At 49.0% G+C, this 24,805-nt stretch overlaps 1 long non-coding RNA gene across 1 annotated transcript in view; it reads left to right on the forward strand.

The window, feature by feature from the left end:
• Positions 1-20,414, forward strand: part of LOC134479472 (uncharacterized) — a 40,902-nt gene extending 20,488 nt beyond the window's left edge. The window contains exons 2-3 of the long non-coding RNA XR_010052832.1: positions 15,264-15,502; positions 16,090-20,414. This is a non-coding gene — a long non-coding RNA (uncharacterized LOC134479472). The remainder of the gene's footprint in view (positions 1-15,263; positions 15,503-16,089) is intronic.
• Positions 20,415-24,805: the final 4,391 nt, after the last annotated feature.

Raw genomic sequence — 24,805 nt, forward strand, 5'->3', positions numbered from 1 at the left:
GTTGGGTGGGGCTTTCCACAGAGCAAGAGGCAGCTAGGCAAGGAACATAAAGACGGTGACTTTAGAGGGTAAAAAAGGCAGGAAACGTCCTCTTCTCCAGTAGCCTCTGAGCAAGGAATCCTTGCGGGCCCCTTGAGATCAGCTTAGTAAAACTGTTTGGGACTTCTAAGAAAGAGCTGAAAAAATAAATTCTTTACCGCCACTTCCGGAAGCCTTGAGCAGTAATTCGCTATTCCAGATACCTCCTCTAGGGGGCAGTACAGCGAGCCCTGTCCCCGAGTACCTGGGCCATGGATTGTACCCACTGTTTGCTGAGCACCTAGTTATGTGCATAGTATATATTATTTTGGCACTAGATGTACAGAAATAAAACAGCCAAGCACAGTCTCTTGTGGGTGGCAAATGTCCTCTGTCAGGATCTCTGCTCTGAGGTCACACAGGCCTGGGTGAGTATCGTAGCTGTGTGTGGTCTATCATTTTTAGCTTAAAGACCATAACTGGCTTTCTTTTTGAATCTTCCTTCACTCAGGAGGCTACAGACCGATTAAGGCAGGAGAGTGTGGAGGCAAAGGGTGAACGTGGCTGGGTCGGTATCAGTGTCTCTCCCCGTAAGTCAGACATGGAAAAGCAGCTGCTGGGTGGACCCTGGGTTATGTCTCTGGGGTAAGGATCACAACAGAGGGGACCTCACAGCCATGAGGTCGGCCAGCTTTTGTCACGGTGACAAGCACACAAGATAACAGTTTTAAAGAGAAAAGGCTTAGCTCAGTGGTAGAGCGCTTGCCTAGGAAGCGCAAGGCCCTGGGTTCGGTCCCCAGCTCCGAAAAAAAAACCAAAAAAAAAAAAAAAAAAAAAAAAGAGAGAGAAAAGGCTCCTCTGGGCTCACATAAGTTTAGGAGGTTAGATTCTACAGTTTGTTAGTATAATGGCTGGGAAGGGGGAAGATAGGAAGGGAGGGAGGGACAGACGCATTTTTGTGCGCGCGCGCAAGAGAGAGAGAGAGAGAGAGAGAGAGAGAGAGAGAGAGAGAGAGAGAGAGAGAGAGAGGAAAATGAATGAATGAATGAGACCTGGCTCTTCAAGGTTCCAGCACCTCCCTTAGCCCTGTGGTCCCAAAATGTTGGACATTTTGGGAGGATATTTTAAAGACAGACTATGGCACATGTGGACTAAAGCTGGCCTGTCTGGGAAATTTTACCTCTATGGATTTCTTAGATGGTCACGTGACAACTTGGCTTCTGTTGGTGACCTAGAATTTGAATATTCATAATTGTACTTTAAGTTTGAGGTGAGTCTTGGGGGGAGGGATAGTGCAGGAGCCTAGGGTTTTGATGGAAGCCACTTGGGTCTTCTGGCCTGGTTGTTTAAAACTCAAATACCAATGCCAACGACTTTGGCCTCCAGGTCTCCAAAGAGACTGTCCTAGACCACCCCTGCTGCCACTAATATTCACCCAAATCCTTCCACTTTACACACAGTTTCCCTTTAAAGTTTGGTCTTCCACATCTTTTAGGGGGCAAGGGTTGAAATAGGATTTTAATGAATCTCAGGCTGGCCTCGACCTCGCAGTGATCCTCCTGCCTCAGACTCCTGAGATTACAGACATGTGCTACCTGTCTTTGTATCTTTCATCTTGCCTCATGAAAGTCACATTTCTGCCATGGCCGGGTCACATTATCTCTCCAGAGTCCGGCTCACTGCTTGCTGAGTATTTGTGAACAGAGCTCAAAGAGCAAATGGCTTTGGAGCCCTTGAATAAGGACCTCACACACGTGTGTTTGGGCATTAGTGCTCACGGCTACAGCAAACACCCACACAGGACATGGGGAAGCTCTGGTCCCCACTTGGGAACAGCACTGGCCAGTGGTGGCAACTTCTGGAGATAAAGCCAGGTTAGAGAAGAGCCTTGGTCAATCTCATTTCCTGCTGTCAGGAGGTGACTGTCTTCTTCCTCACATGTTCCTGTAGCCATGTGGCTACCTCCCCACAGGCCTCAAAGCAACAGAACCAGCCAGCCACGGGCCTCTAAAATCATGAGTTAAAATATCTTTAAACGACTTCTCTTGAACACTTGGCCATGGTGACAGAGAGCTAGCTATTATAGACACACAATGGCCACAAAGAGGCCACCAGTTAAAACGTCACGGGGAGAAAGGGTTGATTTCTCCCTTTTAGAAGGAGAAGTCAGGATTGTGAGAGTGGACTGTTGAAGGTAGACAGAGGGCAGAATACACAGCGGTCACCGCCCCACACCATATATGTCTGTCATGTTTACGGTTTCTTTCTTGCACGAAGAGCTTTGCCTAGGGTCTCGAGGTTCCATGTGCCGCATTACCCTGGCTGTGACCAACCTCAGACCACCTGACACATTTGAATTCAGGTGGGCAAGTTTAGGTGGGTAAGAAGGGTGTGTTACAGACATACTGAGGAGGGGGACCCAGCGAGGTAGTCAACATGGGTCAAACCCCTCAAACCTGCTTGTTGGTGGAAAGGAAGTTATGGGAAGGGTCTGGTCTCCGAATTCCTCTGCAAGTTGCTTCTTTGAGGGTGGTTTTGAATGAGCATCAGGATCATCCTGACTGCTTCCAGTGGGCAGCCAGACAGCCTCTCACAGGTAGCAGCCTCAGTTGTCCCCTCTGTCCCCTGTGTGTCTAGGAGAACCAGGTCTTCACGTTTGCTCCGATTCCCCTCAGCCAAGACCCCGCAATCCCGACCTTGGTCACACCTTTGGTTTCCATTCAGGGTCTTCGGAACCAGACCATCCCTTAGCTGGTGGCTCTGCACTCTCAGCAAACTCTTCAACACAGATGTAGAATTAAATTTTTCCTGTAATGAGATTTTCCTTAATGCGAGTTGTTGGGACTCCCCTCCCCATTGCTTTCTGAGCTGTCCTTTGCTACCAAAGTTGCGGCCCCAACCCATGCTTAAGTCACTTGCGATTTCACTAATCAGGGGGCTTGGAAAACAGTTTCCCCTTGACAGTGACCCTTATTACAATTAAAGTCTTTGAGGTAGGGTCTCCTATCTGCCTAAAGAGACAGTGAGACCCGCCAATGTAATTTGAGAGGCACTTTCCAGGACAGCCATCCACACTGCAAGTTGATTATAAATAAGGCTCAGCTGATGGCTTCCATCAGCGTCTACGGATTCACAGTCAAATGCAAGGTCACAGCCCTGATGCGCAGTTGGTCCTCGTTGCTCTCGTACGTAAATCAGATTCTCTTGGCGCTGGCTTTCATATCATGTTTACGAAACACCTTCTGCTTATTACAGAGCTGGGCACTAAAAACCATCCCTCCGGTAGGAGTCTGGAAATCTCTCAGCTCTTGTTTTAAGATTTCTCTGGGTGAGAGGCAACAGTTCCTGGCCTGACCCGCCCAAGAATAGGTACTTGGGCACCTGAAGACTTTGAGATGCCTGGGCCAGGAGGATTCTGCAGCTCACCTGAGCAGAGAGGTTCTGTTAGCATTTTTGTCTAAGCTCTGTCAGCCCCATAGTTACCTGGCAATAGCCAGGTGTGCCTAACTCACTGTAAAAGGGGCTGCTCGACCCCTCCTCTCTCTCTTCCTGCTCCTACTCTCTCCCCATTCCCTTCCCCCCCCCCTCTCCACATGCTCATGGCTGGCCTCTACTTCTCTTCTTCTTCTTTTCATCTCCTTCTTCTTCTCCTTCTCCTCCTCCTCCTCCTCCTTCTTCTTCTTTTTCTTCTTCTCCTCCTCCTCCTCTTCCTCCTCCTCCTCCTCTTCCTCCTCCTCCTCTTCCTCCTCCTCCTCTACCTCCTCCTCTTCCTCCTCCTCTCTCTCCCTCTCTCTCTCCCTTTTTCTGCCTCTATTACCCTTTGAACTCCCCTCCCCATGCCCTGAATAAACTCTATTCTATACTGTATCATGGTCATGTGGCTGGTCCTCAGGGGGAAGGCATGCCTCAGAATGGGCGCACCAAGGCACCCCTTTCTCCCATACCTTACCACACCTCCATAGAATATATCCCCCCTCTTTATCTTTTTATAAACACATCATATGTTGCCGTGACTAGTATCAGGTTCCTTATTTTCCCTCATGCTGTAAATCAAACAGTGGGTTGTGTGTTCAACCCTGTGGCCTTCGGGGACCATAGGAAGGAAGAGTGTCACTCTCACACTGGGGAGGTGGCTCAGTTGACCTGAGTTAGATTCCTAGAACTCGAATAAGAGTTTGTGACCCCAGCACTGCATGGGGATGGTGTTTGTGGAGACAAGAGGGTATCTGGGGCTTGCTGGTCAGCTCATCCCATTACTGGTTCAAGAGAAACTGTCTCAAAAATAAACACAGTGGAGCGGGGGGGGGGGGGAGCACAGGCCTTTAATCTCAGCACTCGGGAGGCGTAGACATGCTGACATCATTGAGTGTGGGGGCAGCCTGGTCTACAGAGCAAGTTTCAGGCTTGTCAGAGGTACATAGTGAGATGCTGTCTCAAAAGAGTAAAAAAAAAAAAAAAAAAAAAAGAAAGAAAGAAAGAAAGAAAGCTAGTATGTGTGCCTGCACACACACACACACACACACACACACACACACACGAAAGCAGGACTGACGGCCCCCACTCATCACCTTGATTAAGTATTCATGTGCATATACACATTCAATGTAAAAGTTGTTACTTTTTAATAGTCTTTTGGGAGCATCTTTTAACAGACGCCAGAAACCCCTCTACACCAGTGTGCACGCGTGCACACACACACTTAGCACACACACTTGTCTCTGATGGCTCACATTCACTGTCAAGCTGACTGTGTCTAGAATCACCTAGAAAGTGTGTCTGAGGCCTGGAGAGCTGGCTCAGCGGTTAAGAGCACTGACCGCTCTTCCAGAGGTCCTGAGTTCAATTCCCAGCAACCACATGGAGGCTCGCAACCGTCTGTGATGAGATCTGATGCCCTCTTCTGGTGTGTCTGAAGACAGCTACAGTGTACTTATATATAATAAATAAATATATCTTAGAAACAAAGAAAGAAAGTGTGTCTGAAAGCATTTTCAGGGAGGGATAACCCAGGGGGGATGCTCCACCCTGAACTTGGCTGGCACCTGGGCTGGAGTTCTGAGTGAATCAAACCGGGAAGGGAGAGAGCGGAGCACCCTCGACCCGGTCACTGTACTTCCAGGTCTGCCCAGATGTGAGGAGGCCTAATCACACCCTCCTATCACCGGGCACACTGCCATACCCTCCTCACCACGATGAGTACCATCTTAAACCATGATACCAGCCAAGATAACCCCCCACCCCTCCTTAGGCCGCTTTTCAGAGATAGTCTGTTACAGCAGCAAGGGACGGATTTTAATGGTCGTGGGCTACTTAGTAGCAATGGCTATAATCTATCTAATTGTGAACATTCAGCACCAGTCTACTTCCCGCCCCACCCCACCCCAGCTCCAAACAATTCCTCACACCTTTTGCGCACGGTCTGCATGACTATCTGAAGAGTCTGAAACAGAGGCCTATGTGTCCAAATGCTGTATCCTAGGGCCATGGTGCAGTTTAAATGGCAGTAGACAGTAGCCGGGCTGTTCATAGACATCTCTGCCTATGCGGTGAGTGGTTTTCAAGGTCAGCAAGTAACTTGGCTTGAACTTTACGATAACGACTTCATTCAAAGATTTTACTTTAGTTTTACCAAGGAGTCTTGTTTAAAACACACACACACACACACACACACACACACACACACACACACACAGAAATTTTCTTGTAGAGGAGAGCGCCCCACACCATGGTTGGCGGCTCAGATGTACCTGTCACTTAGCTCCTGAGGATCCCACACCCTCCTCTGTGGGCCTTGCACTCAGGTGTGGCAAACCCACACTCACAAACACACATGATTCAAAATAAAGATTAAAATGTAAACAAAATTAGTCAATTATAAATCCATTGCGGAAAAAAGCAGAAAAGGCGAAAGAATGAAGGCTGGTGGAAGTTAAAATTCTCTCTCTCTCTCTCTCTCAAGCTGCATCAGAAGCTGGTCTTCTAGGCTGCTTCTGCACAGTTTGCTTGCTTCAATGGCACCAGCTTGGGCTCCTACAGTCTTTGGTTTGTATCGAACCGCTTACTTTTAGCCCTATTTCGTGGGTTCAGTCATCTCTGTGGCTGTGTGGATGGCTGTATATTTTCTCAGGACCCCATCTGTTGGGAGCTATGTTTCCAGTGCCACCAGGTGCTGTGGCTATTTCTCCACGTCCGTACACATGTTTTCTCACACACGTGTATGCTCTCACAGGTCTGTACACGTGTATTCCTCCTGCTTATTTCATCCACTCTGCCCTGGTCGTGGGCCATCTTCGAAGCTACTGCTGCTCAAACTATAAGAACCTCCGTTTTCCTGCCCCCCTCACCACTTCATATGCGTCCATCTTTGATTTTCTGTGCCGATTCAAGGACTTGCCCTAATCTTCTCAAACAACAAAAGCCTGCCTCGGCCTGCAGAGCTCTGCCTCAACATCCTGGGGCTGCCAGAACTCAGCCTGCTTCAGGTGGACAGAAGTCCAAGGTCAAAGTGTTTGCATGGTTGTGCTCTCTGCCCAGGCCCTGGGGAGGATCCTTTGGATTCTTTTAGTGCCTGGTGGCCCCTGTGTCCTTTGGCTTGGAACTACTTCCCTCCGCTCTCTGCCCCATATCCTCTGCCCTTGCCTCTGTGTCCATGTGTCTCCGTTCCGGACTTACGGTTTATTTTGATGCTTTAGATTTACAAAGGTGTTTCCACTGTGGGGACACACCCATGGAGATTTCTGTGAAAGCCGCTCAAGTGGTCCAGCTCAAGTCCCTGAGCTCTCCTAGGGCCTAGCATCCTTAGGGAAAGCAGGAAGAGAACACTCTTCCTTGTGGAGTCGATGCGCGCCACACTAACTTTTTTTTTTTTTTGGCTCATGCGCATGCGCATGTGCATATGTACTTGTAGAGGCCAAAGGTCAAACCTTGGTGTCTTTTTAGGAACTGTCCACTAAATAAGTATTGAGATACGGTCTCTCGCTGGCCTGGAATTCACCAAGCAGGCTAGACTGATGGCTCAGCAAGTCACCTTCTGGTCTATGCGGTGAAAAGGGTGGACTACTGTGCCCAGTTAGTTAATGTAGGATTATACTCGGACTCCTGTCGTTACACAAAGACCTTCACCGTGCTGTGTCCCCAGCCTTTATTTGCTATGCTTGGAGACAGACTGTCAGTCAAACCGGGCTTCAAACCTGAGATGTATTTGAGCATGACCTTGAACTTCTAATCCTCCTGCCTCCACATCCAGAGTGCTGGGATTAAAGGGGTGTTTCATCGTATGCAGTTTGTGTGGTGCTGGGTATTAAATTTAGGACTTTGGGGGTGCTAGGCAAGCACTTTACCAACTGAGACACATCTCTGACCCCCTCACCATTAATCAAAAAGGACCAAATCTTCAGGGGCCATCTCACTGAGCCCCGGTGAGCAGGTACCTCCCTTCCGGAGGGTAATTCATTTTGTAAAAAGTGTCTTCCCTTTGAACCAACAAGTGCATTGTTGGGCAATTTTAAGGTCACAATCAGAAAGCATTCAAAGACAAATATACCAGGATGTGTTCCTAGCCTACGTATACCGAACAGGTATAAAGAATCTTGGCGTCCAAATCTCCTTGGTGAGGGCAGAGTTTCAGTGAAAAGAGAGCTGGAGGTCAGGTCTGGGCCTGATGATAATTTAACCAACTCTGTGACCTGAGCAAGTGCTTCTGGTTTGGCTGGCAGGAGAGATAAGAGACAGCCTCCCCCTGGGTCTGAGACCCCAGGGACCCTGGACTGGAGCTGAGCTGGGTGTGGGACAGTGTGGGCGGGTGCATGTGGGAGTTGTCATTTTGAGAATTTGCTTCTGAGTTCACCTTTACGTAATGGGGCACCGGTGTGGGACAGGTGGAGATGGTGTGCCTCTCTGTTCTGTCTGAAGTGTGTGCCCCATTTGGATGGGGGCGCGGACTGCAGGTCATTTACTCTCCCCTGGCATTTAGCAGGCAAGGAGGAGTAATTTTCCTCACAGTGTCCTGGCTGGGTTCCAATTTGGGTGATTACATCCTGCTTAAAATTCCCCTCTCTTGTATCCAGGGCAGAAGCAACTCTTGCAGCCCTCTCCTGGTTGGGAGGAGGGGGAGGTGAAAACTCGGGGATCAGCCCTCCCCTCCCCCAGTCCTCGCTATGCAGGCTTGTTCTGCACACTCCAGAAGCGCATCCCATGAACGTAGGCATTGAAGGATCTCCACTGGAATGAACCTGTTAGACATGTTGGAATTTTCCAGAAAGTTTCTCTATAAGGGAATGAAGCAGAGGTGAGTGGGACTCTGAGAAGCCGGTCCTGCTCTGGGTGGGGCTTCAGAGACACCCCCGCCCCCATCTACATCTCGAGGTGTTGTCTCATTCTCGGATGCGAAGGCTCCCTTTCGTTTGAACACTGAACGGAATGAAGTAGGGTAACAGCTTGAGAATCCAAATAATTCCACCGATCAACATAACCCAGGAGAAGAAAACGGTTTTATTATACTAAACAAATCAGGCTGGACATCAGAGAGTGGCTAGGCCAGCAGTGGGAGTCTCACCTGGCCTTGTCCACTCTCTTCCTGATTGACTTTCTTCATTAAAGTGTCTTTTTAACACACACACACACACACACACACACACACACACACACACACACACACGCATGCACAAGTTGCATTATGTAGGCAGCGATCTGCAATTGTGTCCTTCCCTCATTGCTCTCTCGGTGACTTTTCCCAAGTCTCCTTCTTTGCCTTCCTTTCTTCCTCTCCTCCTCTTTCTCCTCCTCTTCTTCCTCCTCTTTCTCCTCCTCCTCCTTCTTTTGTTGTTGTTTGTCTCTTAGTTTGTTTTCAAGACAAACTGGCTGTGTAGACCTCACTCAGCAGACCAGGCTGACTTCGAACTCCACCTGCCTCTGCCCCCAGGTGCTAGGATTAAAGATGGCCGCCACTACAGCCCAGCCCCTAAGTCTCATCAACTGACATCCATCTGTCAGTATGCAAGGGTCACAGCGAAACTCTGGCTTACGGAAGGGCTGTGTTGCGTGACATAAAGGGAACGTTCTGGAGCAGACACAGAGCGTGGAGACTCCTGCGTGGGATGGCGTGAGGTCAGCTTCCCTCCACCACTGGGTCTGTGCAGGAGACTTTATGACAGTGTCAATACAGAGCTGGATTAAAAGCCCAAATATCCCCTGCACTTTAGTGCCTTTGCATCCATGCACCCACCATGTGGCAACTGGCGACCACAGTCCTGCCCTAGCCCCACTATTTGGCTGCTCGTGATTCAGGATGATTTGATCCATGTTCCCATCACTTTGGTGTCTGGGCAAGATTGAAGACATAACCCGACTAAAGCCCCTGCTTCTTACACATTCAACTGTCGTGGAACAAACAGCCCAGGCAGGTTCTGTCTGTGGGTTCTTTTTTTCTGCCATTGTTCACAGAAACCAAAGGAACGTTCTACGTGCAAATCTTGGGCATTTCGGAGGTGTGTTTACATACCTAGCCCCTCGGGGTGGGGATGGTGAATCTAAGAACTGGTGCGTCCTTCATGATAATGTTCCTATGAATGTTCCGGTCACTACAGCCCCACTGGTGAACAGCCTGCTCGGTTCTGTGGGCTAACACTTTAAATGAGCTGGGCTGATATATGCTAAACTTACCATTGCGGGGCATTCTGGGTATTTGAGAGCATTCAGGGGCCACCTGACACCATCTACTTACAAACCTTTGTGCTTTGTTTTGTTTATTTTAATTGTTACATTGTTCTCTTTCTCTCTTGTGTGCCGCATAAGTACCACTGCAGAAGTCAGAGGACAGTTTGAGGGAGGTGGTTTTTTCCGTCTACCATGTGAGGGCCAAGAATTGAACTCAGGTCTTCAGGCTTGGTGGCGGTTGCCTTTTCCAGCTGTGCTACCTCGCTGGCTCAAACCTTTGTGTCTTAATATCTGGAGCATCTTCCTAACCATCAGCACGAGACAAAGCTTGGAATTCAGCTGCAGAAAGAAGAACAAGAGAAGGTGTAAGCATCCCAAGAAACCTGGGAGCACAGATTCCAGTTCCTGCCCGTCATTCACACATCTTTTCTACACCCTATTTTGTCATTCCCAGACTATGTTTATTTTTTTAAATCTAATACATGCATGCATGCGTGCATACTCAGGAAGATTATTGCACATCTCTGTGAACTGTCCTAAGCCTTTCAGTGGTGATGGCTTAGAACATCATACAAAAGAAAACGAGGAGTGAATGGAGAGGAGATGCCGTCACCAGCAGTGATGTACGGCTGCCTCTAAGCTTGCCAAGCCAGGCGTTCTGCTTCTGGTCTAAGCCACGATGTGTCAATATTACAGCCGAGTTGACAATCAGGGTTTATTTCCTTCTGGTGGGACTTAATGACAAGATGAGAACTCTTTGATCAGTTCCTTGAAAGGAACAAACCCTAACCACCTGGTGGGTTTTTAAGAAAGCTGGTTGAGGAACTTAGCAGCCACACTTTGGAAGGATGTCTGTCCAGCCCGAGACGGTGGCTGGTTGGTAAGGAGTGACTGTTAATGGATGCCGCCCCAGACTTTCATTTGCTGGCAGGATTCACTAGAAAGCAGGATGCAACCACTGGATAGAGCTCTGATCAGTCCACACATGCACAGACAGACAGAGAGATACAGACACACACAGACACAAGCATTCCAGCTGTTTTCTTTTTCCTTAAATACATTATCACTTTCTAAACTGATGGGTATAGGAAAGAATGCAGTCTCTCTCTCTTTTTTTCCAGCCCAGCGAGGCTGCAGGAAAAGTGATTCTGTTGAACAGCATAATGTTGTTTTCTAGAACGCCACCATCTCAGCCATGTTCCCTTTAATGCCGTTCTCTTTCCTTAGAAAAGGGGTTAAAATTAGTAGGCACATTTCATATTAGCGTATTTCATGCAATAAAGCATAAATTATTTAAAATAACACGACCTTTTATCTTGCACCTTTTGAAGGAAGCAAATTAAAAATGTAAATTGGGAGCTAATTAATATGCAAATGTATTCATTCGCAGTTAACAATTAGCAATTAAACCTGCAGTGTCTACAAAGAGCACGGACAAAATTAGTAACTTAATTTATCATTAAAAAATGAAAACGTACACAAAATTTTAATTGACTTTCAAAATATTTCCCCTGCATTTCTCTTTCTTTCATTTTTTTTTAATACTGAAAGAAATTCTTAAAAAATATTATGCCTTAGCGTTTCGAATGTAACTGGGTGCACGCAGTATTCTGGGAGTTCATTTAATAGGAAAGCATGTTAGGAGAAGTTTGCCTTTTATATGAGGTATTAAAAAATGACATTTAAGAATGTTGACTTGTGTTTCATAGTTGAGTTCAAGACAGAAATAAATACACAGACTCCCCCGTGTTTGGGAATATAGATGGCAGAGCTTTGTATGGGTAAGGGGCACACTTCCTGTAGGAATAGATGTGGCTGTGCATGTGTGTGCATTCGAGTCAAGTCGGCGCCTTCCAGAGAAGATACACAGCGAGAGCCCAATTGGGCCATTTACATGCTTCTGGTTCAGCTTTGAGAATTCCAGTACAAAACGGTTGCAGGGAAAAAAATCAGCAACAAACAGCTTAAGATGTAAATAAGACACTCTAGGCTGATCGGGAGACGCATTTGCATTCCGTGTTACATTAAGCCACCCACACCGCCACCCAGGCACGCAGATTTTTCCACTTTTGCATATTTTTCTGACTTTGAGGTCGGTCTCCTACACCTTCTCCCTGTCAGCCTAGCTCTGCCTGCAGATGTAGGCTTGTGTTTTCTGCACGTCTCCATTCTCGCGTCACGCAGCCTAGGAAGGCGCCCAGCAAACGCAGACGATTCGCTTGCAACCTTATTCTGGGCATTTAAACAGCACCTGCTGCCTGGCCCCATTAAGTCTCCTTCACAAATGTTTTCCTTCCGTTTTGTCTCCATTCAGGGATGGTCTTTCTGCGTCCCCCTCCTCCGGGAACCTCTTCTGTTTAGAATAGGGCTGCACTGGCTGTCTTCTAGTCCGAGTTGGCTCCTGATCTCATCCCTTTGAATGAGGTTTTATCATCAACAGAGTCCCTGCAACACTCACAGGGTACTTTCAGGGAGGGTGGCGAGTCTGGCTGTTTTCTCTAGACAATAGACATCTCTCTCTTCCAATATGACTCTAATGCGATTCAACCCACATTGTACAGCCCATTTCCATTAAAGGCACAAAGGACAATGGTCCCCAGTGTGAGATCCTCAGAAGCCAGGAGGCCATGCGAGTCAGTGTTTAAATTGATTTCGCCAGAGAAGGTGTTTGCTCTCTTTCCGGTGAAGGTAACGACACCGGCAGGTTCTTCTGGCTTCAACTGTTATTATTCTTAGATAGGGACTTAGCTTATAAACCCGTGTGTGTGTGTGTGTGTGTGTGTGTGTGTGTGTGTGTGTGTGTGTGTTGGGAATAAAGAAGTAATCTACCCTTTTATAACAGTATGAAAAAAGTGTCTTCTCTCTCAAAAACATGTACCCCTCAGATGATTTCCAATGTGCCACAAACCCCCAGAACTTAAAATAAATAAATAAATAAAAAGCTCAGTTTGAACTTGCAATTAGGTTACAGTGGTAAAAACAGAACCCTCGACTTGAGTGAAAATGTGTTGTGGATCTGCTTGTGTCTTATCGACAGGAGAATTTTTATGTCGGTTTCAAGGTATGGGGAGCAAGCAGGAACCAAAGTCGTGTCTCAGCTCAGCGGCACCCACGGGAAGTAGATCTCCATTCAGAGGAACACACCACCAAGTCCAGTCCTCAGCTCTGGGGTTTTAAGGTTCTCAGACGGCAGCCAGGGACCAGTGTATAGAAGTGACACTTCCTCCTTTTAGAGGAAACAGCATGCAATCTCAGTGTGGGGAAAATGTGGACTTCGTCACGGCCACTGCTGCTTAAGGAGCGCCTCGCGCTCTTCCTTCCTCCTGAGCACCCCTCGGGCTGCTGATGAGAGTGCGGGGTGATCTCCTCCCAATATGTAAATCTCAATACAAGAAGCAAATAAAAACCCAACCTGCACGCACTGTACCTCATCTGCCAAAAGAGACCCAACGGGCCTTCCATACTTTTTTTTTTCTCCTTTTTGCTCGGGCGCCTGCGGTAGCAAGCAGTTACAACAATCCGAAAATTAAGTTACCACAATTAGGAATTAGAAGCAGGTGGCATAATAATGGTGCTTTTTTTCATTTCATTTATTAGCAAAAAGAGGGAGAGGCGCTTCATTTATTTTCATCAGCCCTCGGTAAAAGCATAGCAATTTGCAACACAAAAATCATTTCAAGTACCTCAGCCTCGTGCAACCTCGTTTTCCTTTTTTTTTTCTTTCTTTTTTTTTTTTAGCTTAAAAGCCTTTTAAAGTTTGCCTACCCACCACCCCCGCCCCTCGAAAGTGGAGTGTGTGTGTGTGTACGCGCCCCCCCTCCCCCGCGTTAGGTGACGAAGTAAGTGCTGATGGGATCGGGCTATTTCTCCCCTTAAGAAGTTTCGGGGAGCAGAATTGGAGGTTGGGGAGCCCCAGTATGCCCTGCCTCCTTTTGCCTGGTTTCCGTTTCACACGGCTTGTTTAATCTTGCAAAAATTTAGTTCGTGTGCAACAACAAATAAGGCACTGGACAACTATCTGCACGGTGGCCCCATCAGCCACCCTGGCCGCATCCGCATCTCTGCACCCCAGTGCAACCCAGCACCCGGCAGGCTTCCCGGATGTTCCAGGACCCCATGGCACGACAACCCTTGCGCTCCCTCTAGCGTTAGTATCTGGGATCGCCATGAGCTGCGGTGCAGCTGGGATGCCTGCAATCCCGGGAAGTGGGAGACGATGTGGGGTGCACACCGTTGCTGAGTGCACCGGATGTGCGGGGTGCACGAAGTGTGCCGGGCGCTGGGGACTCCTGGAGTTGCACGCGGCCCCTGCGACCCCGCGGTGGGAGATGCTAATTGCCGGCTTTGGGCAGCTCTTTCCAAGCCTGGGGCCCCTTTCTCCTGTTGCCCCCTCAGTCCAAGAACTAAGCTCCAGGCGAGCCACCGCCGGCTTTCATCCCAGCTCGTAGCTTGTGTTTCTCCCGGTCAAGGAGAGGTCGCGACGCTAGGCGGTCCCTGCTTTGCGTACCCCACTTCTGCCCCCGCCCTCAGCTCCGGGCTGGTTTGACTTTGTCTCCTGTTGGTCCATCTTGGGTGTCCGGGATAGCGCTCTCTGTTCCTGTTTTCCTCTCACCACCCTCTAGGTCCCTCCTGGGCTTCCCGCCACAGGGAGCTTGTTTTCTACCGTCTTTCTTCTTTGCCGCATACTTTTCCTTTGTATTTCATCCTTTCAGTCTGTTCCTCTCTCACCCTTTACGACTAAAACGAGTTAGAATTCAGGAGTCACAGGCTAGAGGGCCCCACAGCCTGTCCGGTGCTGAGGAACACACTGTAGGCTCCTATGTCTTTCTTACATTAGTGTAGAGTGTGTCGTCCTTTCCAGACTTCGCAAAGATTGTAGGGATTTGAGGAAGATCAAACAAGCCTGGGAACACCTGCCAAGGGGGCGCGGGGGGTGGGGGGTGGGGGGCAGGGAGGGAGGTGGGAGGAGGGGTGGGGGTGGGGGCGAGGCAGCACTGCCCTTCTGGAGTAAAATTTGGCAATCCCTATCACGAACCTTTTGCACATTATCAGTAATGCCACTTCTTGGAATCCAGCCCAAAGAAATAATATGAAAGGTTAAAAAAATATTTTGGACCCAAAAAATGTTAATCACGGGCCTGTGAGATAACTGATCAGCTAGAGGAGAAAAGCGACTTCAGCAAGTTGTTCTCTGATCTCCACAGGATGCCATGGGGCCTACATACCCTGCCCTACATAATTCATTAATAAATAAATGTAATTAAAAAAGAAGAAACTACAGGGGCATGGAGAAATCTTGGAAATACAGAAGTCTCAAAATGTCCAACAACAGCGGGCTGTAAGTAACAGAGTCGGCTGCCGTCTGCGTTGGTGTTGCTCAGGGGGTCATGGTTTTAAGAATGCCAATACCCCCGGAGAAGCAGGCCATGGAGTGGTCAGCCTGAAAGCAGGATCAGAACCACTGGTGACGCTGGATGCAGATGCACACAGAAAGCATCTGTACACGCCCGTCCTGGCAGTCGGTGCAAACCATGGTTTCTTTCCTTCCTCTTTTCCAATTTCCCTTCTGCCTCCTGATTTTTTTTTTTTAGGATGGAATTAAAAAGCATCGGCTTCTCGGTTTCCTTTGAAAACCGCAAGCCCCTGAGAAAAAGGGCAGGGAGGCCCAGTAACTGCAAGAACAGGAGCTGTGGAGTACCGGAAGTGACCTACAAGGATGTGGGAGTCCAGAACAGAGCACGAGTTTGGGGAAACTCTGCATGCTTCCCACAAGCTGGGCAGTGCTTGAACCCATGGGCAGAGCTCCACGGTTCTGCCGGTTATGGGTGAGGTATGTGACTACTACAGTGAGTGTATGTGTATGTGACAGAAGTGGGGGGAGAGGGAGAGGGAGGGATGAAGGAGGGAGAGAGAGGAGGGGGCGACTTGTGGGAGTCCTCTCCTATCATATGGGCCCCAGGGGTTGAACTCAGGCTGTCAGGTGTAGTGTCAATGTTGGCATTTTGGTTTCTTTAGAAAACACAGAAATATTGTAACAATATGTTTTGTTTTAATCCCAGGAGTGAGATATGGGGCTGCTTCAGATTGTCCACAGCAGCTGACTGTGATTTGCCTCCTGCTCTAGCAGGGGCTTGATTTTGCCAGCTGCAGATATTTTTTGGTGATTGTGTGACTTTGGAATCCTGGGGACTTTTCAAAGGGTACATAAATACCAGGGCCCTGGGAGGTGTGGTTGGTCGATATAGGTCGTTGTTGGTCACTGTTTGTCAAGTAGCGTGCCCAGAGAAGAAAGAAGAAATTAGATAACCCGTTGGGGAAGATCATATTTGTCCCAAGAAACCTGATACCCCTAATCAGCAGGAAGTAGTCTAATGATGTCACCCCTTTTCCTTTTCCCTGTTCTTTTCTCCCATCCAGTGTTAGGGGGTTGAAAGGTTGGAAGAAAGAAGAACCCACAAAGTAGCAAAGATGAGCTACAGCCGGCCTTAGCAGCAAGCTCTACCCACCCTGACAGCCCAGGACTGACTGGTTCTTTCATGTTGAGGAAAACTCCCTTCAGGCCTGGAGTTTTAATCAGAACGAGACACCCCTCCCCCCCCCATCCCTTGTCACCTGATCACTCATTCCAATAGAAGTCATAACTGGCTTCTGTTGTCACGAATAGGGTTGTGTGTGGTAAGTACTCCCCAGAGTATGCTTATTGTCTGGCCCAAAATGCTGGGTGCACGCATTGAGTACTCCCTGTATACCAGGCTATACCAGGGCTGTAAATTCCATAGACCCTGAGGAAACCAGAAGCCAAGGGGGTTCACGTCCCATGACCTTTCGCCTTCTACGTCAGAGCTTCTGATACTGCCTCCTTGTCCTTCCTTCCCTGCTGTCCAGCAAGACACTGGACCTGTTGTGACAGCCACCCACACATGACTAGTGAGTGCTCAAAAATGTGTCCAGGACCACTTGGCAATCAAGGCTGCATTTTAATCTACTCTAATCGACGTGTCAGCATGTGGGTAGTAACTGCAGTGTCGGATGGCCCAACTCACTGAGAACCTGTCCTGAGCTCTGCCTGTGACGCTGTCACATCTCTCCCTGCCACCACCTCTGCAGTCCGAATGTCACTGCTGTGGTGTGACTGAGCACGTCCTGGTTTACAGCAGCTCCCGCCATGGGTTCGAGCCCACATGAGCATCGCTTCCAACTCTTCAGGGACCTCCATGTGAGGGCTGAGAGCCCTTTTGGAAGTCTTTATGCCAGGGGAATGAATGGTCATTGCTCTCCAAAGTTTCTTCTGCTCAGACAAGCACATGCTAAAAACTCACCAGCAACAGAGCCAAGACTTGCTGAGGACAGTACTAGTGGATATTCCTTAAGTTTTGCTCACTTAGCACCTCCTGGGTCTCCCCTAGCCCGGAGCCATGCTCTACCGAGCACCCCTACACCCAGCTCCTCTACTCCTGTAGGACCCTGCAGCTTCTGGGGTTTCTGTCTGATGTCTGTGTTTGTATCTGTCTTCTCCGTTAAGCTTAGAACCCCTACAGGGCAGATAGTTTCTCTGTCCTTGTGGACTGAATCCACAGGACCCACTGCACAGTGGGCATCCCATAAGCATGCACAGGAGCCAACACGACACACACTAGGTGCTCCTTCGGACCCACTGCACAGTGGGCATCCCATAAGCATGCACAGGAGCCAACACGACACACACTAGGTGCTCCTTAGGACCCACTGCACAGTGGGCATCCCATAAGCATGCACAGGAGCCAACACGACACACACTAGGTGCTCCTTAGGACCATGTAGAAATAAGTACCACACACAGTGGGTCCTCCATGAGAGTGCATGTAAGCTGGGGCTGGGGAGATGGCGCAGTAGTTAAGAGCACAGGCTGCTTTTGCAGAGGACCTGGGTTCAGTCCCCAGCAACCCACACAGTGTCTCACGACGTTCTGTAACTCCAGTTCCGGGGGGATCAGATGCCTTCTTGGGTCCGAGGCATATGTGTGGTATACATACACACAGGCAAAACACTCATGCACGAAAAATAAAAATAAAATATTCTTAAAGAATGAGGTGGATTAAAAATAAATACATTTAAACAGGCGCAGCACACAGTGGGTGCTCCAGTAGGATATGTAAAAGAAACACGAAAACTTAGTGGAAAGATGGTGGGGCTAGAGACCTAACCCTAGACTCCGGAGTTTGACTCTTCTTGTGGTTCTAATGAGATGTGTGACATGAGACGCATCCCCCTGGACTCGGCGTCCTTGTATGTTAGTTCCACAGGCATTCTCTCTCTTTCCTGCTCACCTCGTGAAGATACCGAAAGTGAAAATAAGACACCGTGTGGCTTTAGAAGGTTATTCTCATGAACAAACGGCTCTGAAAATCTGGAACATTGAGTTCTTTTGGGCCTTTGGCCATTTTGTACATGAGCAGCACCACTTGTGTATAGGAGAACCAAGGGCCACTGCTCTCTAATAACAGACCAGAGCGATTGCTAACACGCCGAGCAAGGAGGGGGCGCATGCGTGGCTCACTGAGCACCAGCCTCCCAGCACAGCTTGCAGGTCCTGAATCTTCCTCCCTAGGAAAGTAAGGGCTGGCTACGCTGGAGGAGGGCTGTTTGTCAGGAAGGAGGCCTCCAGGGGAAAGCCAGCCTCTCAGATGGGAGGTTTTCTCATCTGACTTTTAGGAAAGTTAAGTTTTCTCCCGAAAAAACACAGATCTTTGTCATTTCTTCCTCGGCTTGAGAATTTCTTCCAATCTGTGATTCTGAGAACCACGGTGGGCATCTGCGGCCTGTGTCAGCTACGGCGTCACCAGGACTGCTCCAGGGGGGTTAATTGCATCTAAGCGTTGGAAAGCGACTCTCTAATTAAACTTTGAAACGGAATGGCAAAATCGCTGGGTGACAGACTGTCTGTGGGAGGGTCCCCTGAGGTGCTCTTCGGTTGTTGCTAATCATCTTCTGGGCCCAGGCTGTGCCTGTGTGCGGCGGGGCCCGTGTTCAGACCTCGCTGTGCAGAACTCTGGATTCCCTTGGAGGTTTGTCAGACAGGCCCCCCGCGGTGCTCTATGCCCTGCCTGAACCCCACAGTTGGGCCTGGATATCTTGGAAGACTTTCACTGCTTGTCTTCGGCTCTCTGATTTCTATTTAAAAATCAAAAGGTTATTTCTATACTTAGAACTGTGACATCAAAAAAATTCGAATGTTGGAAGTTAATTCTAAATGTTTGTGAGTATTTCCCAAAGAACTCGAGTTTGAGACCATTGGCACCGGCTATAAAATCCCCTCACGCTGAACTCCTCAGATTTACTCAGTACTCCAAGCCAGGGACCCACCAGACAGTTCGGGGGGATGCTGAGTGGGTCTACAAAGCACCATGCGGTGAAGCTTAGTGGTCAGGCATGTCAATGGACACCTCACAACTTCCAGAACATCCCCTTTGCCCTTTGCCCTTTACCCCTCCCATTCCTTCGCATGGAGACTGGCATCTCATGGTGAAGTGGCTTCCCGAACCCCTCTAAGGGGTTCCTCTAAGATTTCCTGATGTCTGTAAAAGATTTAGATTAACTGGATTGAGGTGGGACGATCTGCCCTAAGTGTGGGCAGCCCCGTTTTGTGGACTGGGGTCCTGGACTGCCAGCGTTCGCTGCACTCACTGGGCTTCCTGACCACAGAGGTTCTGCCTCAGGCACTCGCTGCTGTTCTGTTCCCACCTTGATGCACGGTGTCCCCTCAAACTGCAGGCCAATGTAAGTCTTCCTCCTTTAGGTTGCTTCCTGTGTACTTTGTGACAGTAATGAGTAAGTAATAGCCCTCGTTTTTTTTCCCCCCCCTGTGGCTTATGGTGGGTTAAACACAAAAAAAAATAGGCTCTGACATTGGTGCCACCAACAAGGGACCACACGTTCAAATACATGAGCCTGTTGGGGGCATTTCTCCTTCACATTACAAGCACCCATCACCATGTGCCAGGGTGTGGAGATGATCAGATTGGATAAGAAGGCTGCTTCTGCAGTCTGCACGTTGGGAGGGGTCCTCTAAGCAGTCAAGGCAAATTCAGATCTGGTTGAGGACGGTCACTGTGTGACAGAGATTGCAATGCAGGTGGCTGGGCCCGAAGCTTGTAGACCCCTGAGAAAGGCCAGGGAGAGCTCTTTCTGAGTGGAGAGGTTTATGGGCAGCTTGGAGTGCAGCTTCGCTCCTGTGGGCTCTTTTGTCTTTATCTCCATCCTCCCAGAATTGCCTCGTTGGGGCTTTAATAGACGTCTGTAGCAGAGGTCACCCAAGGTGTCTGAAGAGCCACCCCAGGAATAGAACAGCATTGTTGTATTCAGTAACCATTGAGACTGTAACTCGTTACCCTGCTCAGTGCCATTTACCCACGATGTTCCTGTGGCAAATGCATCCTAGGGCACTGGGCCAAGAAAACTGGGTCCTCTTCACACCCGCTTGGATCCTAGCTCCAGAGAGTAAGAACACCGTGACCTGCTGTCCTGTCCCAAGGACTCTGGTGGGAGGGAGCTCCAGGAGAGACTGGAACTTGGTTCTCTCTGTAGCATCACCTGTATCATCGCCCCCAAAGCTGGATCTAAGTGAACCTTATTTGTGTGAGGTTTTATTCCCCACCCTTTTAATTGTAAGCTGTTCTTTTGGAAAAGAAAGTGGGGGGAGGGGAGTGGTTATGTCTGTCAATATGTGGTTTAGAAGAGATGATGGCAGCCCTAAATAAAGTTGGTACCTGTCTCTCAAGTGCCATTTGCCAAACTCCGTTCTGTGACACACAAAGCCTCTAGGAGATGCTCACGGGTGTTCCTGCCGAGGGAAACAATCAGGGCTGGTGGTGTGTGTCATCTACATCAGGAAAATAACAAACATCTTTACAGCACAAATGACAGAGTAGGAGTGGCGGGACCTGCAGAACAGGGGCGTGGGCTCTGGAGCCACAACCCCCCAGGTCCCATTTACCCTGAGACACAGCTTGCTCTGCCCAAGTGTGCACATGTGCCTGCATGTGTGGGTGTCTGTGCATTCGTGTGTGTTCCTGTGTGTAAATGTGCCCTTACGCGTGGGGAAGCCAGAGGGTAATCTTGGCTGTCATTCTTCAGGTGCCGTCCATCTCGTTTCGTTTGTTGTTCTGGATTTTTTTTTGAGACAGAGTTTCTCATTGGCTGTTACTTTCCTAGTAGGCTAGGCTAGTCAGCAAGCTCCAGGAGTGTCCCTGTCATGGTCCCCTCCCCCTGGCAGTGCAAGCACACCCCCATGCCCTGCGTTTTACATGGGTGCTGGGTTTTGAACTCAGGTCCTCATGTTCCTCATGCTTGTAAGACAGACTTTTTACTGGCTGAGCCGTCTCAGCATACTTTAATGGGTTTAACACCCATCTCTTTAATGGGTTTCTTTTTAAAAAAAAATATTTATTTATTATATATGAGTGCACTGAGCTGTCTTAGACTCACCAGAAGAGGGCATCAGATCTCATTACAGATGGTCGTGAGCCACCATGTGGTTGCTGGGAATTGCACTCAGGACCTCTGGAAGAACAGTCAGTGCTCTTAACCACTGAATCATCTCTCCAGCCCTTTAATGGGTTTCTTGTTGTGTTAGGGTTTTACTGCTGTGAACAGACACCATGACCAAGGCAACTCTCATAAGGACAACATTTAATTGGTGCTGGCTTACAGGTTCAGAGGTTCAGTCCATTATCATCAAGGTGGGAATATGGCAGCATCCAGGCAGACATGGTGCAGGAGGAACTGAGAGTTCTACATCTTTATCTGAAGGTATCTAGGATGAAGGTCTTAAAGCCGCCCACAGTGACACACCCACTCCAACAAGGCCACACCTACTCCACCAGGGCCACACCCTCTAATAGTGCCACTCCCTGGGCCAAGCATATACAGACCACTACACTTGTCATAAAATATCCCTGGTTGTAGAACCTGCCTTTGGGGCTCAGGACAGTGGCAGGAAGTGTGGAGTCCACAGTTTGGAGTAACTTCTCTTCTCTAATGTTATGGTCTCATTGGGAAAGGGTCTCCCCACCCTGATGGCCAATGGCCATGGCAGGAAATCCCATGAGAGATCACCTTCTGTAGGAAGCCATGACAGTCAGTAACAGGCTGTGCATTTCTCCTACCCTCTGCCAAGCTGTGTGCTTTCTAGTTGACAATTGCCTATCTTTGTCTCGCCTTTTATCTTGTAGTTTTAACATTTATTGGTGCAATTATTCAATGTTTGCTTTTTATTAAGCATATGGATCAAATTTTGATCTCTTCTCACAGCAATTAATTCTACTCTAAGACACCCCCCCCCCTCGTCTCCTTCCACTGAAACAACACGGTGTGAGCCTCCGCTGGCATCCTGACAAAACAGTATCATTTAAGTAACACACCACGGCCAAACAAGTTTGGGAAATGTTGCCTGGAGTTATGGCTTACTGCTCGTGACCCCTGGGAGCAGGAGAGCAGCCGCCAGCCCCCTTGATGCACAGCCGCCCTTTCCGTGAGAATGGGACCTCTGGCATGTGGTTTTGTTGGGAGTGTTACCAGGGTGAAGAGGAAACGGCCACTGGCTAGAAGCTCTTTGTAAAACGGTTTGGGTGGAGAGGCCAGTAAACCCCAGAGCTCTGGAGCTCTCTGGAGTTTCCCACACTTCCCCTCAGCTGTGCCTGCAGAGAGCCCAGGGGCCGGGTGGGAGCTGGGGTGGGGTGGGGGCGGGGCGGGGTGGAGTGGGGGCGGGGCGGGGCGAGTGGGAGTGGGGGGTGAGGGTTGGGGGAAGGGCACCTAAGACGGGAGAAGGAAGATGAATCTCCATTTTTCCTTTTATGCCTCCACTTCCTCTTTCCCCATTAAGCCCCTGCCCCCATTATTATACCACCACAAAGGGAAGCAGGGCTCCATTCTGATCGGTGGCAGACCCCCCAACCAACCAGCAGCTATTTCTGTGCCTGAGGACAGAAACAGGGGTGCACAATCTTCATATTAGAAGGAAGCCATGGTATGGTCACTTTGTGACTAATAGAGGGAGGAAGAAAATTTCCAGGATGGGTATCCAAACCCAGTCAACACCGAGGACATCCCCTCAGAGTCATCAGTGTCCCCTCGATTCTAGCAGCCTTTCTCGAGGGGTCAGCACATGTGCCAACCCACACTTGGACTTTGCACGGAGATGTTACCCGTCTTTCAGTTCTTTAACCAGCAGAGAAAAACCCACCCACTAGCCAGAATCACTGCTTAATATCCCATGAACTACAGCAAGTCCCACAACTGGCACAAAAATCCCAAGGAAGCAGAAGGGATATATATATTCTGCCCTTGTGGGGCCTGCGATGGTTTATCTGCATTGTGAACTTTATGGGATACAGAGCAATCATGGAAATACAACAATGCATGTGGCCATGAGGGCAATTCCAGAGAGGTGTAAGAAGGGAAGACAGGGGGTTGGGGATTTAGCTCAGCGGTAGAGCACTTGCCTAGCAAGCGCAAGGCCCTGGGTTCGGTCCCCAGCTCCGAAAAAAAAGAAAAAAAAAAAAAAAAAAAAGGGAAGACAGGGCAAGGCGAGCCCAGGAGCTCCCACTCTAGGCTACTTAAAAAGGAGAAAGCAAACTGAACACCAACTACTTGAGGGTGGAGACAATGTAACCAGCTGCCTCAAGCTCCTATCACGTGGCTTTCCTGCCATGACGGACTGCGTGCCCGCAGACAGTGAGCCAGATGAAACCTTTCCTTCATTAACTTGCTTCTGTCGAGTATTTGTCACAGCAACACAAAAGAAAACTGAGAGGGCCAAGGAAAGTTCTTGGTGCTCAGGGCATGGTGGCTGTGTCCATGGGTATCTGGTGAGGTTGTGTTATACGAGCTCGTGTATGTCTGAGCTGGAGTGTGTACATGAGGAAATGATCCCATCTCGAGACAGGAAGCCAGAGAATAAACCAGGGATCAAACTCAGGTTTCTGTAACAATTGGCTCTTTCTAGAGCAAACTCAGTGTCTCGTGTTTCTTAAGAGAATCTTTATTCCCTCCCAAGGCAGGGCTCCTATGACATAAGGATCTCACTAGACTCCATCACTTAATGCCTCATATTACCACAGTGGGGACCAAGCTTCCAGGACATGAGCCCTGGAGACACATCATAACCAGACTGCAGCACATTGTTTGCTATGGCATGGAGTGGCAGGTGCTAGTTCATAATTCGCTAAACGAATTACACACAGCCCTGCACGTATGTGAACTACAAATCCCAGGCTCCTTTGTAGTTAAGAGACACCATATGACTGTGTTCTGGCCAATGGAATGTGGGGGAAATGATTTACAGGATGCCCCTCCTACAGGGCCATGGAAATCCCCTGCCCTACATTCACCCACACCTCTCTTTTTCCTTCATCCACCTCCAGAGCTGTAGGGGTATGGCTGAGTGAATGGACAGACCGGAGTGATTCCATTCATGATGGGGGAGGGGGAGGGATGGCGAGCATGATGTAGCAGAAGGTCATAGTGAAGCAGGAGTGTAGCAAAGCAGACACCCAACCACTGGACCTCAACAACCGCTTCCCTTCTGTTAGAATGGACTCCTCTGCAAACCAGTGAGCCACATTAGGCCCAGGTCTCTGTGGGAAAGGACAGTAGCATCTGGTGGAGAGTCAAACATGTAGCTGACAGGGATAGTTTTCCTGACCTGGAGAGATCTGGTGAAGCCCTCAGGTGCATTAGGCATAGACGTTTGACAGACAGCAGTTGGGACTGAGAAATGGGGGTCTTCAGATGGTGTCATCGTCCCCAGCAGCCATAGAAAGGTGACTGTTGTGAAAAAGAAATGGAGGCCAAAGTCAGGATCTGTGCTGGGCTCAGGTCAAAGTGTCTGTAGTAGAGAAGGTTCAGGCCTAGTGTAGATGCAAGCTCCTTGGGGGAATTCCTTGCTGCTGGACCAGGATGTAAGGGAGAAGAAAGTGCACCAGAGTACCCTACCTCATGAAACAGAAGCTTACTGATACCCTGGAGGAGGATGCCCTCTATCTACACACACCGTCATCTAGGCACCTTTTGTGTGTCCCTCCTGAACTGGGGGCAGGAGGGGCATCCGGTCCAGTGTAGAGACGATAAAGCAGAGCTCAAGAGAGGGAGGGAAGAG

The sequence above is a fragment of the Rattus norvegicus genome, chromosome 6 (assembly GCF_036323735.1).
Source record: "Rattus norvegicus strain BN/NHsdMcwi chromosome 6, GRCr8, whole genome shotgun sequence".
Taxonomy (NCBI): Eukaryota; Metazoa; Chordata; class Mammalia; order Rodentia; family Muridae; genus Rattus; species Rattus norvegicus.